Source organism: Hipposideros armiger, unplaced genomic scaffold (assembly GCF_001890085.2).
Source record: "Hipposideros armiger isolate ML-2016 unplaced genomic scaffold, ASM189008v1 scaffold_956, whole genome shotgun sequence".
Classification (NCBI taxonomy): Eukaryota; Metazoa; Chordata; class Mammalia; order Chiroptera; family Hipposideridae; genus Hipposideros; species Hipposideros armiger.
In genome coordinates, this window is record NW_017732306.1 from 96,541 (window position 1) to 108,572 (window position 12,032).

A 12,032-nucleotide genomic window follows, 5' to 3' on the forward strand; every position below is an offset into this window, starting at 1 on the left:
GATGGGGGGAGGGGGGTTGTTACTTTGTGAGGGTGAAAAGGGTAACTATTGCATTGTTCTGTACACCTGAAACTAACAATAATAAAAAATAATAAAAAAAATAAAGTAAAGGGCCTTAGACATTAATGCAGAACCATATGAAAAAATAAAGATCTCTGGTAAAGATAATTACATGGACAATTATAAAAGCTAATTTTGCAGTCTACAAGAGACTCACTTTAGACCCAAAGACACAAATAAATGGAAAGTTAAAGGATGAAAACAGATATTTTATACAAATAGTAACCAAAAGAGAGCTAGAGTAGATGTACTAATATCAGACATAGACTTTAAATTGAAAAGATTACAAGACATAGATGAACATTATATATTAATAAGTTCAATAGAGCCAGAAGTTATAAAATTATAAGCATATAAATGCTTATACACTTCCTTTATTTTATTTTAAAGCATTTGTAAAATGCTTATTTAGTTTTGGGATAAATGGTTGACAAGCTCTTGAATTTCCCAAAGGATTTTATGTTGATTTTAAAAATTTTGTTATTTTTTTATATTTATTATTCAATGCACAAAAAAATGACTAGCAGGTCACATTTTTCTGTATTTACTAACAATTTTAGTCTAGTGCATTACATATTCCAAAAAGCATTAAATACTATATGTATACTACAATTGTATAAATATAATTGATAGTACATATAATATTTATAAGTCACCTTCCAATTTACCTTCCTTTTAACTTACATACTACTTGAGATCTTTATTAATTCCACAAATTATGACAGTGGTTTCAAGGAGTTTGAAGATGTAATTCCTCATTGACTTGCTTTTCCTTTTTTATTTTGCTAGTAAGAAATCTGCTGACAGTCTAATTATTGTACTTTTGATAAAATATATATTAATTTCTAGCTGCTTAAAAATATCTTTGTCTTTGGTGTTCTGTACTTTCATTATAATGTGACTCGGAGTGAATTTTTGTGTTTTGTTTGGAATTTGTTCATCTTCCTGATTTCAAAGATTTTTTTTGGACATCAATTCTAGTATATACTGAGCCTATAATTTTCATTTCTATATTTATTGAGTTATAATTTGTGTATAAAAATTCACCCATTTTAAGTGTACAATTTGGTAAATTTTAACAATTGTATTCAGTCTTTTACTACCTCAATCAAGACATAAAATTGTTCAATCACCTTAAAAAGTGTCCTTGTGCACTTTTGCAATTGTGCTCTTCCCAAGTCCTAGCCTCATAAAATTACTGATATTCTCTCTGACATTGTAAATGTCTTCATCTAAATTTTATACAAATATAATGATATATGTAGTATTTTGTTTTCCACTTTTTGCTTAGCATATTTTTTAGATTTATCCATGTTGTTATTCATATTAACATTTTGTTCCTTTTTATTGCTGTACTATTTTCTTTCTTTTTTTTAAGGTTTTATTGGGGAATTGGCGGAGAGAAACAGCATTGGGGAATAGGGGAAGGGGAACAAACAAGTTGCTGTCCTTTTGTTTTTCAGTCTAGTCGTGGAGGACATCACTTCACTGGCCCATGTTGGTATTATCATTGTGCTCTTCCCAGGTGAGGCAGTCGCTCACTGGCCATTGGACGGCTGCTCACGGCAGCTTACAGCAGCTCACGCTGGCTGCCAGCCACTCATGGAAGCTCATGGCAGCCCAGATCCAGGTCAAGCTGTTGTTCACCATCTTGGCTGTAGAGGGTGCAGCATCACTGGCCCTCATGTGGGATCTGAACCGGGGCCCTGCTGCTCAGAGCTGGCATCCCAAGCCAACTCTTAACCAACATACCACTCGGCCGACCCTCTACTATTTTATTTCATAGTATGTGCATCACAATTTGTTTATCCATTATCTAATTGATGAACATTTGGGTTGTTTCCAATATTGATGGTATTATAAATAATGCTATCATAAACATGTTTAATTAAAGAATGGATAAATGTATGCTTTTATTTATTTTGGGTAAATACTTAGGAGTGAGATACATAGATCAAATGGTAAGTTTATTTTTACATTTAAAAAAATACTGCCATAATATTTTCCAAAGTGGTTTTAATATTTTGAATACTTATAGGTGATATATTAGGGTTCCAGTTCCTACACATACTTGCTAACACTTAGTATTGTTAGCCTTTTTAATTTTTAGCCTTTCTAGTGAGTGTAGTGATATCTCATTGCAGTTTTCATTTGCATTTCCCTAATGACAAGAAATGTTGAGCATCTTTTCATGTTTTATTGGGTGATTTGTATTTTGTTTTATGAAGTGTCTATTCAAATATTTTACCCTTTTTATTGAGTTTTCTTCTTATTGTTGAGTTACAAGTTGTATGTATACATAAATGTACATAAATGTGTACACACACACGATACAAGACTTTTGTCATACTTATAAATATATTGTCTCCGTATTATAGCTTACGTTTTTTCTCAAATATTTTTGAACAGTTTTTAATTTTGTTTTGAAATACATTTTTATTTTTATGAAGATCCTTTTATCAATTATTTTTCTTTAATCGTTCATTTTTTGGTATCTTTTAAGAAACTTTTGACTAACTAATAATACCAAGGTATTCTATTTATTCTAGAAATGTAATAGATTATAGCACTTTCATTTAGGCCAAATTCCCATTTAAATTTAAGTTGTATTTATGATGGGAGGCAAAGATGGATGTATATTTTTTCCATGCAGATATCCACATGTACCAGTAGCATTTGTTGAAAAGAATAACTTTTTCCCATTTAATTACCTATATACCTTTGTAAAAATCAACTGTGAGTCTATATTTTCAGTCTCTAGTTTGTTCTATTTATCTAGCTATCTAATGTTATGCCAATATCATGGTGTTTTGATTGTTATAGTTCTATAGTAAGTTTTGTAATGAGGTAATATATGCTCTTTAACCTTGCAATATTTTTCAAGATTATTTGGATTTTCTACATCCTTTCCCTTTCCAAATTACTTCAAATTAAGCTTATCAATTTATTCAAAAAATGTTTGTTCAGATATTTTAGTGGCACTGAATTGAATATATAAATCAATTTAGGGGAAGTGCATCTTAACAATATTGAGCCTTCCAATCAATTAATTTAGGTGTTTCTAGGACCCCTTTGCATAGTTTTGTCGTTTTCATTAATATCAGTGTTGCACGCATTTTATTAAATTTATTTCTATTTTATTTTTAATGCTATTATATTTTATTTTTATTTTTAAGTGCTATTATAAATGGAATTGGTTTTCATATTTTTATTTAAATATAATTGATCTTTTTAATCAAAATTATATCCTGTATATTTGTTAAATTTACTACTGATTGTAGTAACTTTTATTGTAGATATCCTAGGATTTTCTATGTTTAAAATTATGTCATCAGAGCGGGTCAGGCCGCCTCTGAGCCAGGCCGGCTGCCCTCCGGCCCTCCCCACTCCCGGAAAACGCGAACTGCCCTTAGGGGCTAATTTTCCCGCAAGGCATCTGGCAGATGAGTGAGGGAAAGAAGACAAAAGCTGGCGGCAGTCTCTTCACAGCCCCGGAGTGTGTCCGCTTCTCTGCCGGGGCTTTCAAGAATCTCGAGGCAATCTTTGAAGCCGTGTTTCAGCTGTCCAAAGACAACGTCATACCTATATAATATAACAGAAAAGGTCAGAAAACATTAGCAAATAGACGTGTGGAGCAAGATGAACATCTCTGGAAGCATTTGTGGAAGCCCTGGTTCTGCAGGTATATCTAATGAGTTTAAGGATCTTTGGACAAAGCTAAAGGAGTGTCATGATAAAGAAGTACAAGGTTTACAAGTAAAAGTAAACAAACTGAAAAAGGAACAAGTTTTAGATGCACAAAGACTTGAAGAATTCTTCAGAAAAAATCAACAGCTGAGAGAGCAACAGACAGTCCTGCATGAAACCATTAAAGTTTTGGAAGATCGATTAAGAGCAGGATTATGTGATCGCTGTGCAATAACGGAATATGTGGGAAAAACAGCAAGAATTTGAAAATATCCAGCAGCAGAATCTTAAACTTATCACAGAGCTTATGAATGAAAAGAATACTCTACAGGAAGAAAATAAAAAGCTTTCTAAACAGCTGCAGCAGAAAATTGAGAATGATCAACAGCATCAACCAGCTGAGCTTGAATTGGAGAAAAATGTTATTCCAGATTCACCAATAACAGCCTTTTCATTTTCTGGCATTCATCGGCTATGAAGAAAGGAGAACCTCCATGCCTGATATGCAGAACAAACACATACTAAACCAGAGCACTCTGTTTGTATAAATGAATTGAGAAAAGTTTAAAAATCTTCAACTCATCCACAACATAAGCCTAATGAAAATGAAATTCTAGTGGCTGACACTTGTGATCAAAGTGAATCTCCAATGGCTAAAACACGTGAAACAAGCAGTTATCCCACTGATAAGTCATCTTTTAATTTAGCTACAATTGTTGTGCAGACACTTGGAATTAGTATGCCAGAAGAATGAGCTCTCTTGGTGATGAGCTCTACTCCCTGTCTGGAAGGAGATCACAAGAAACAACCTTTTGAGGAATCTATAAGAAATAATGAAGGTAGTTTAAGATTTTCAGATCCTAATTCAAAGACTCCTCCTCAAGAAGAATTGACTACTTGAGTGTCATCTCCTCCTGTATTTGGAGCTACCTGTAATGTGAAAAGTAGTTTTCATTTGAATACAAGTTTGTCGCTTTTTCTTTTAGAGACTGGGGGGGGGGGAAACCATCTGAAAACAGCAACTTTCAGCAGCACTTCTAATTCTAGATCAGAAAAAACTAGATCAAAATCTGAAGATTGCACCCTTTTCACACATCATAATCTTGGGTCTGAAGTGAACAAGATTATTAGCCAGTCGTCTTCTAATAAGCAGATGCTTATCACTAAAAATATAAGTAAGTGGTATTTCAGATACCACTTACAGATGTAAGTGAACAGGATAGTATTGGGCATATTAAAGATGCAATTACTGATGAAGATAAACATGTGATGTCCTTGAAATCACTGAGGTGCAGGACATCCAAAAGGAAGAAAATTGAGGAAGAAAGTGAAGATGAAGTAAGCTGCCCTCAAGCCTCTTTTGATAAAGAAAATGCTTTTCCTTTTCCCCTGAATAGTCATTCTACTATGAATGGAGTCTATTTAATTGATAAACCTTTGGACCTGTCTGATCGCTTTTCAGCTATTCAGCATTAAGAGAAAAGCCAAAGAAGTGAGACCTCTAAAATCAGATTTAGTCAGGTGACTCTCTATGAGGCTTTGAAGCCCATTCCAAAGGGCTCTTCCTCAAGCCGAAAGGCCTTGAGTGGGAACTGTGTGCCAACCAAAGATTCTCCAGAGAGCCCTGTTTACAGGAGTACATCCTCCAGCCCTTGAGTAAATCCTCTCCAGATAATAAAGCACCATTACAAATAAAAGAAGAAAATCCTATCTTTAAAATCCTTCTACGTCCATGTGAAAGTTTGGAGACAGAGAACCTCTTTGCTGATGTGAAGGGTGCTGGTTCTCATGAGCCATGAACCAGTAAGAATAAAAACCAGGTCAGACCATGGAGCATGTGAACTTGCATCAGTTCTTCAGTTAAACCCATGTAGAATCGCTAAAACAAAGTCTCTACAAAACAACCAAGATGAATCCTTTGAAAATATCCAGTGGAGTATAGATCCAGGAGCAGAACTTTCTCAGTATAAAAATGGATATTACTGCAATGGATACAAAGGATGGCAGTCAGTCAAGATTAGCAGGAGGAGTGACAGTGGACATGGACTGTACGTTTGTTAGTGAAACTATGCTTTCAAAAATGAAGAAGCAAGAGCAAAAGGGAGAAAAAAATCCAAATGGGGAATGAAAAATATATGATAGCTTGGAAGATACATTTGATTGGACAATGCATGAAGAATATGAATCCTATTTGCCAGATAGCTACCCCCACGTCACAGATGAAGAGGAGGAATTGTCAGCTACCACAAAGAAACCAAACACTCATGGCGATAAACAAGATAAAGTCAAACAGAAAGCATTTATGGAGCCATATTTTAAAGATGACAAAAGAGAGACTGGCTTACAAAACTTTCCTTATATTGAGGTGGTTCGGAAAAAAAGAAGACAAGAGAAAATTGCTCGGACACACATGTAAGGAATGTGAAATTTATTATGCAGATATTCCAGCAGAAAAAAGAGAAAAGAAGCTGGCTTCCTGTTCAAGACACCAATTCCACTACATTCCACCCAACACACCAGAGAATTTCTGGGAAGTTGGTTTTCCTTCTACTCAGACTTCTGAGGAAAGAGGTTACATTATGGAAGATCTTCATCCTTGTCCTCGTCCAAAAAGATGGCAGCCTTACAATGCAATCTTTTCTCCAAAAGGCAAGAAGCAGAAGATATAGATGTTGAAGCAAAAACAGGCTAGAGAACAATCTTTTTTCTTTTTAGTTATTTATAGCTAAAGTTGGTATTAAAAACACTGATTTTTTTAATCTTCTGTAAACTGATTTATAAATGATTTTTCTATTGAAAATGTTTTTAAACGGCATTTACCCACCACATGAACAACTATTTAAAATGTGGATAAGTGTATGTTGTATTTTCTTGCTTTTGCACCATTAAAACAAAAAGTTGCTCTCATTTTGCACTCTAACTTAAAAATAAATAAATTAATTAAATTACGTCATCAGAAAAGATGATTTTTCTTCTTTCTATCTGGTTTGTATTCCTTTTATATGTTTTTTGTGCCTAATTGAACTGGGTATACAATATAAATAGAAATTATGAGGGAGAATATCTTTAATTTGCTCCTCTCTTTAGTAGAAAACATTGAGCTTCTCAACATAGAGCATGATGTTAGCTGTAGATTTCCCATGCATATCTTTTGTCAGGTTTCAGGTGTTATCATTTATACATCATTTTTAAGAGGTTGTTTGTTTTTGTTTGTTTGTTTGTTTGTTTGTTTTTATCATGAATGGGTGTTGAATTTTACCAAATAACTTTTCCACACCTAATAAATGATATGATTTTCTTGCTTCATTCTATTGATAGGTGAGTTACGATGACTGGTTTTCAGATGTTAAACCAGCCTTGCAGTGTTGTGATACAGCTCACACAAAGATGACATATTATTATTTTCATATATTATTGGATTTAATTTGTTAAATTTTTGTTAAATGAGGGACATTGTACTGGAGTTATAATTTCTTGTGATGTATTTTTTTAGTTTTGGAGTAGAAAACTCCATATTGTTAAGACGCATTGTCCCCTGAATGTGGTTTCAAATAATATGTTGAGATTGTTCACTCATTCTCTCTTTTCTTTCAAAGAGTTTTGTAGGATTTATATGATTTATCTTTTAAATGCTTGTTAGCATTCACCAGTGAATGCATCTGGGTCTGCAATTTTCCTTGTAGGAAACTGTTTTGTGTGTGTGCTAAAATACATGTAACAAAATTTACCATCTTAACCATTTTTAATTGTATGGTTCAGTAGTCGTTAGTATGTTCATATTTATGTGCAACCATCACCACCATCCATCTTCAGAACTTTCTTCGCCTTGCAAAACTGAAACTCTGTACCATTAAACAATAACTCTCATTCACCCCTTCTCCCAGCACCTGGCAACCACCATTATACTTTCTGTCTCTATAATTTTGGACTACTCTAAGTAACTCACATAAGTGGAACCACACAGTATTTGTCTTTTTGATTGATTTATTATTTCACTTATTTCACTTAGTATAATGCCTCAGGGTTTATCCACATTGTAGCATGTCAGAAGGTCCTGTCTTTTTAGGACTGAATAATATTTCATAATAAGCATAGGCCACATTTTTCTTCTCCATTCATCAGTCAATGGAGACTTGGGTTGCTTCCACATTTTAGCTATAGTAAATATTGCTGCTATGAACAAGGGTATGCATGTATCCCTTAGAGACCCTGATTTCAATTCTTTGGTGATATATACTCCAAAGTGCAATTAAACCTATTTATGTCTTTGGATCTAAACTGCATCTCTTGTAGAGAGTATATAGTTGGATCATTGTTTTTCATCCATTCTGATAATCTCTGTCTTCTGATTGGAGATTTAATCTATTTACTTTAAAGTAATTACAGATAAGAAACTTCCATCATTTTGCTAATTATGTTGTGTATTCCTTACAGCTTTTTTGTCCTTCATTTCCTTCATTAGTCTCTTCTTTTGTGTTTAGTTGATTTTTTTGCAGTGAAATAATTTAATTCCCTTTTTACTTCCTTTTGGCAATATTTTATAGATATTTTCTTTGTAGTTACCATGGGGATTACATTTAACATCCTGAACTTATAACAACTCATTTTAAATCTTATCAATTTAACTTCAATAGCATACAAAAACTGCTCCTTTACAGTTCCATCTTCACCCTTTTCAGTTGTTTATGACATAAATTTAATTACATCACACCGTCTGTGTCAAAAAACATAAACTAGTAATTTTTAAAATGCATTCATTTGGGCTGGCTGAGTGGCTCAGTTGGTTAAGAGCTCACTCAAGAGTGCGAGCTCTGAGCAACAGCGGTTTGATGCCTGGCCTGAGCTGAGCTGCCAACAGGTGGCAGGACGGCTCAGCTCAGCTACATAAATAAATAAATAAATAAATAAATAAATAAATAAATAAATAAATAAATAAATAAATAAAATGCATTCATTTTTAAAAGTATGTAGAGGACAATATGTGGAGTTTCAAACCAAAGTTATGAAAATACTAACTTTTATAATTACTCATGTGTTTACCTTTACCAGAGATCTTCAGGATTTCTTGCAGTGGTAACGAACTCTGTCTGCTTTTGTTTATCTGGGAATGTCTTAATTTCTCCTTCACTTCTTTTTTGTACACAAATGTTCATAGCATTTAGGCTATTGTAATGGTCCAAAACTGAGAACAACCCAAATTTCCATCAAAAAGTGGGTGGATAAACAAATCGTAGCATATCTATACAATAGAATGCTACTCAGTAATAAAAGTGAATGAACTATTGACACATACTACAAAATGGAAGAATCTCAAAATAATTATGCTGAATTAAAGTAACTAAAAAGTACATACTGTATGATTCCACTTACATAATATTATTTAAAAATGCAAAATAATCTCAAGTAACAAAAGGGAGATCAGTGGTTGATTGGGGATAGGCAAAGAGAGTGGTGGGAGCGGGTGTTTATAATGACAACCAGGAAACATTTTTGAGTGATGGATATGTTCATTATCTTGATTGTGTCAATGGTTTCAAAAGTACATAAATATGTCTATGTACAGTATCAATTATGACTTATGCCTCAACAAAACAGAACAAAACAAAACAGAAGGATTTCAGGACAAGACATATAAGACAGAATATTTTGCTTCACTAAGGCTCTTCAAAATATAAATGAATAGCTGCAGCCCTGAATTCAGAAGCCCCTTGAAGTTTCTGTAGTCCTGTGAAGAAGCTTTGTGTATAGAGCTTCCCCTCTAATTGTAATTCTGCCATTGGTGAAATTTTGGCTCTGTGTGTAGCTTTTAATGTTTATTGTATTGTATTTTTTATTATGTAATACAATAAGTTTAAAACCCAAAATATATACAGAATATACATTTAAAAAGTCTTGTTTCCACCTATGTACACATTTATACTATTTTCCTCCAATTGATAAATTTTTTAGTTTCTTATATAAATTTCCAGTGTTTCTTTATACAAATATAAACAAATAAAAAATTCTTATTTTTCTTTCTTTCATAAGAGGAAGCATACTAAACAAAATGCTTGGATCTTACTTTTTATCACTTAACTATATTCTGGAGATATTGTTATATCAGAACACCTTCTTTTTTTTTTTTAAGCTGAGCCATCCTGCTACCTATTGGCAGCTTAACGGCAGCTCAGCTTGGGCCAGGCACCAAATGCTGTTGCTCAGAGTTCAAACTCTTGAGCGAGCTCTTAACCAACTGAGCCACTCGGCCGGCCCTCAGGACACCTTCTTTTTAAAGTTACAGAGAATCTCACTGAATAGACGTATTATTGTTTAACTAGTCTCCTATAGATGGATTGTTTTTAATCTTCTATTACAAACCATTGCAACCAATAATCTTGTACCTATGACATTTCATAATTATTCAGGTATACCTACAGGATAAATCCAGAAGTTAGGTTGCTGGGTTGAAGAATAAATGCATTTGTAATCTTGATAGAGATGACAAATCACTTTCCAAAGAAGTTATACTACTCTTGGCTCCCACCAGCACTGTATGAATAGCTTATTCCTCACAGCCCTACCAATAGTGTATATAGCAATTGAATTTTTGTCTATCTGTAGGAGAGAAATGGTCTCAATGTACTTTTAATTGGCATTTTTCTTTTTATGAATTTGGCCATCTTTTCACGTGTTAAAAGAGATATATTTATTTTTCTAATAGTCTATGTACTATTTATTCATGTCCTTTACCAATTGTTCTCTTAGAATGTTAGTCTTTTCTTGATTTATATGTGCTCTTCTTATATTAAAAAAGTTCACTCTTTATCCACATCATATGAATTACAAATATTACCACCCAGTTTGTCACTATTTTTAAATTTTTTAACAGTTGTTTTTTTTTTAATTGGATCACTCTTTTAGTAGCTACTACCTATTTTTAGTTGAGGGCTCTGGCCTTCTATGGTATAGTAGATCCTATATTTCTCCTGTATCTTCAGGCTGCATTTTCTAATACCATCAAGGTAATGATGTTACTCAGTTGATTCTGCTCCACTATAAAGAGTGCTAGGAACACATTCCCTGTGATGTTTTACTATCCTTTCCAAAAGATAGCATATGCTTATGACATCACTAATATAATCACTAAAGATATGAGCCAGTTTGTTCATACCATGTTCCTACTTGGAGGTCAAGCTGAACCTGACCGTTAATGTTATAAACCCCATCACAGGGATGCTCAAGAAGGATGCCTTGGGTCACGGCAAGCTTAGGTTCTGGTCTCCAGTGTTTTTTCTATGTTAGACCAGCATGTCAGAAAGCAGCATCACCAACAAGACCACCATTGGCCGTGAGGCAGCACCAATACCAGCTCCTCCCCCTCACTTTCAAAGGACATTTTTTCTGGGTATAGAATTCTTGGTTGACAGCTTTGATTTGTTTTGTTTTCCTCTTTGAATGTATCAGTCCACTGTCTTTTGGCCTCCAAAGTTTCTGATGAGAAATCTGCTTATTGAAGATCCCTTGTACAAATTTCTTCTCTCTTGCCTCTTTCAAGATTCTCTCCTTGTCTTTGTATTTCAACAGTTTGAATATAATGTGTCTCAATGTGAATCTCTTTAAGTTCATCCTATTGGAGTTTTGTAGGCTTCTTAGATGTTTATATTCATGTCTTTTATCAAATTTGTGGAATTTTGGCCATTATTTCTTCAAATACTCTCTTCCCCTTCTGCAATTCCAAAATGCATATGTTAATCCACTTTATGCTGTCCCACATGTCCCTTAGGCTCTGTTCACTTTCTTCAGTCTTTTTCTGTCTGCTCCTCAAATTTGATTATTCCAAGTGTCCTGTGTTCAAAGTTGTCGATCTTTCTTCTGCCTGCTCAAATCTACCTTTGAATCACTCTAGTGAATTTTTCATTTCAATTATTATAATTTTCAGCTCCAGGAACTTTTTTGTTTGTTTCTTTTGGGGTTTTCCATCTCTTTATTGCTATTTATATTTCTTTCACACATTTTATTCTTTCTCAACACTCCCCCACCCTTTTTTTTAAAGCATACTTAACACAGTTGTTTTAAAGTTTTTATCTATCGATAGTAGATCTATCATCAGGTCTTTCTCAGGAAAACTTCTGTTGGTTTATTTTTTTGGGAGATATTTTCCTATTTCTTTGTATAGCTTATTATTTTATGTTGAAAACTAGATATTTGAATCCATATGGTAACTCTGGAAATCAGATTCTCCCCTTACCCAGGGTTTACTTTTTTTTTTTTTTAGCTGAGCCATCCTGCTACCTGTTGGCAGCTCA

At 33.7% G+C, this 12,032-nt stretch overlaps 1 pseudogene; it reads left to right on the plus strand.

Moving 5' to 3' along the window:
• Positions 1 to 3,699: 3,699 nt before the first annotated feature.
• On the plus strand, positions 3,700 to 6,416 carry LOC109375462 (DNA endonuclease RBBP8 pseudogene; annotated as a pseudogene).
• The last annotated feature ends 5,616 nt before the right edge of the window (positions 6,417 to 12,032 follow it).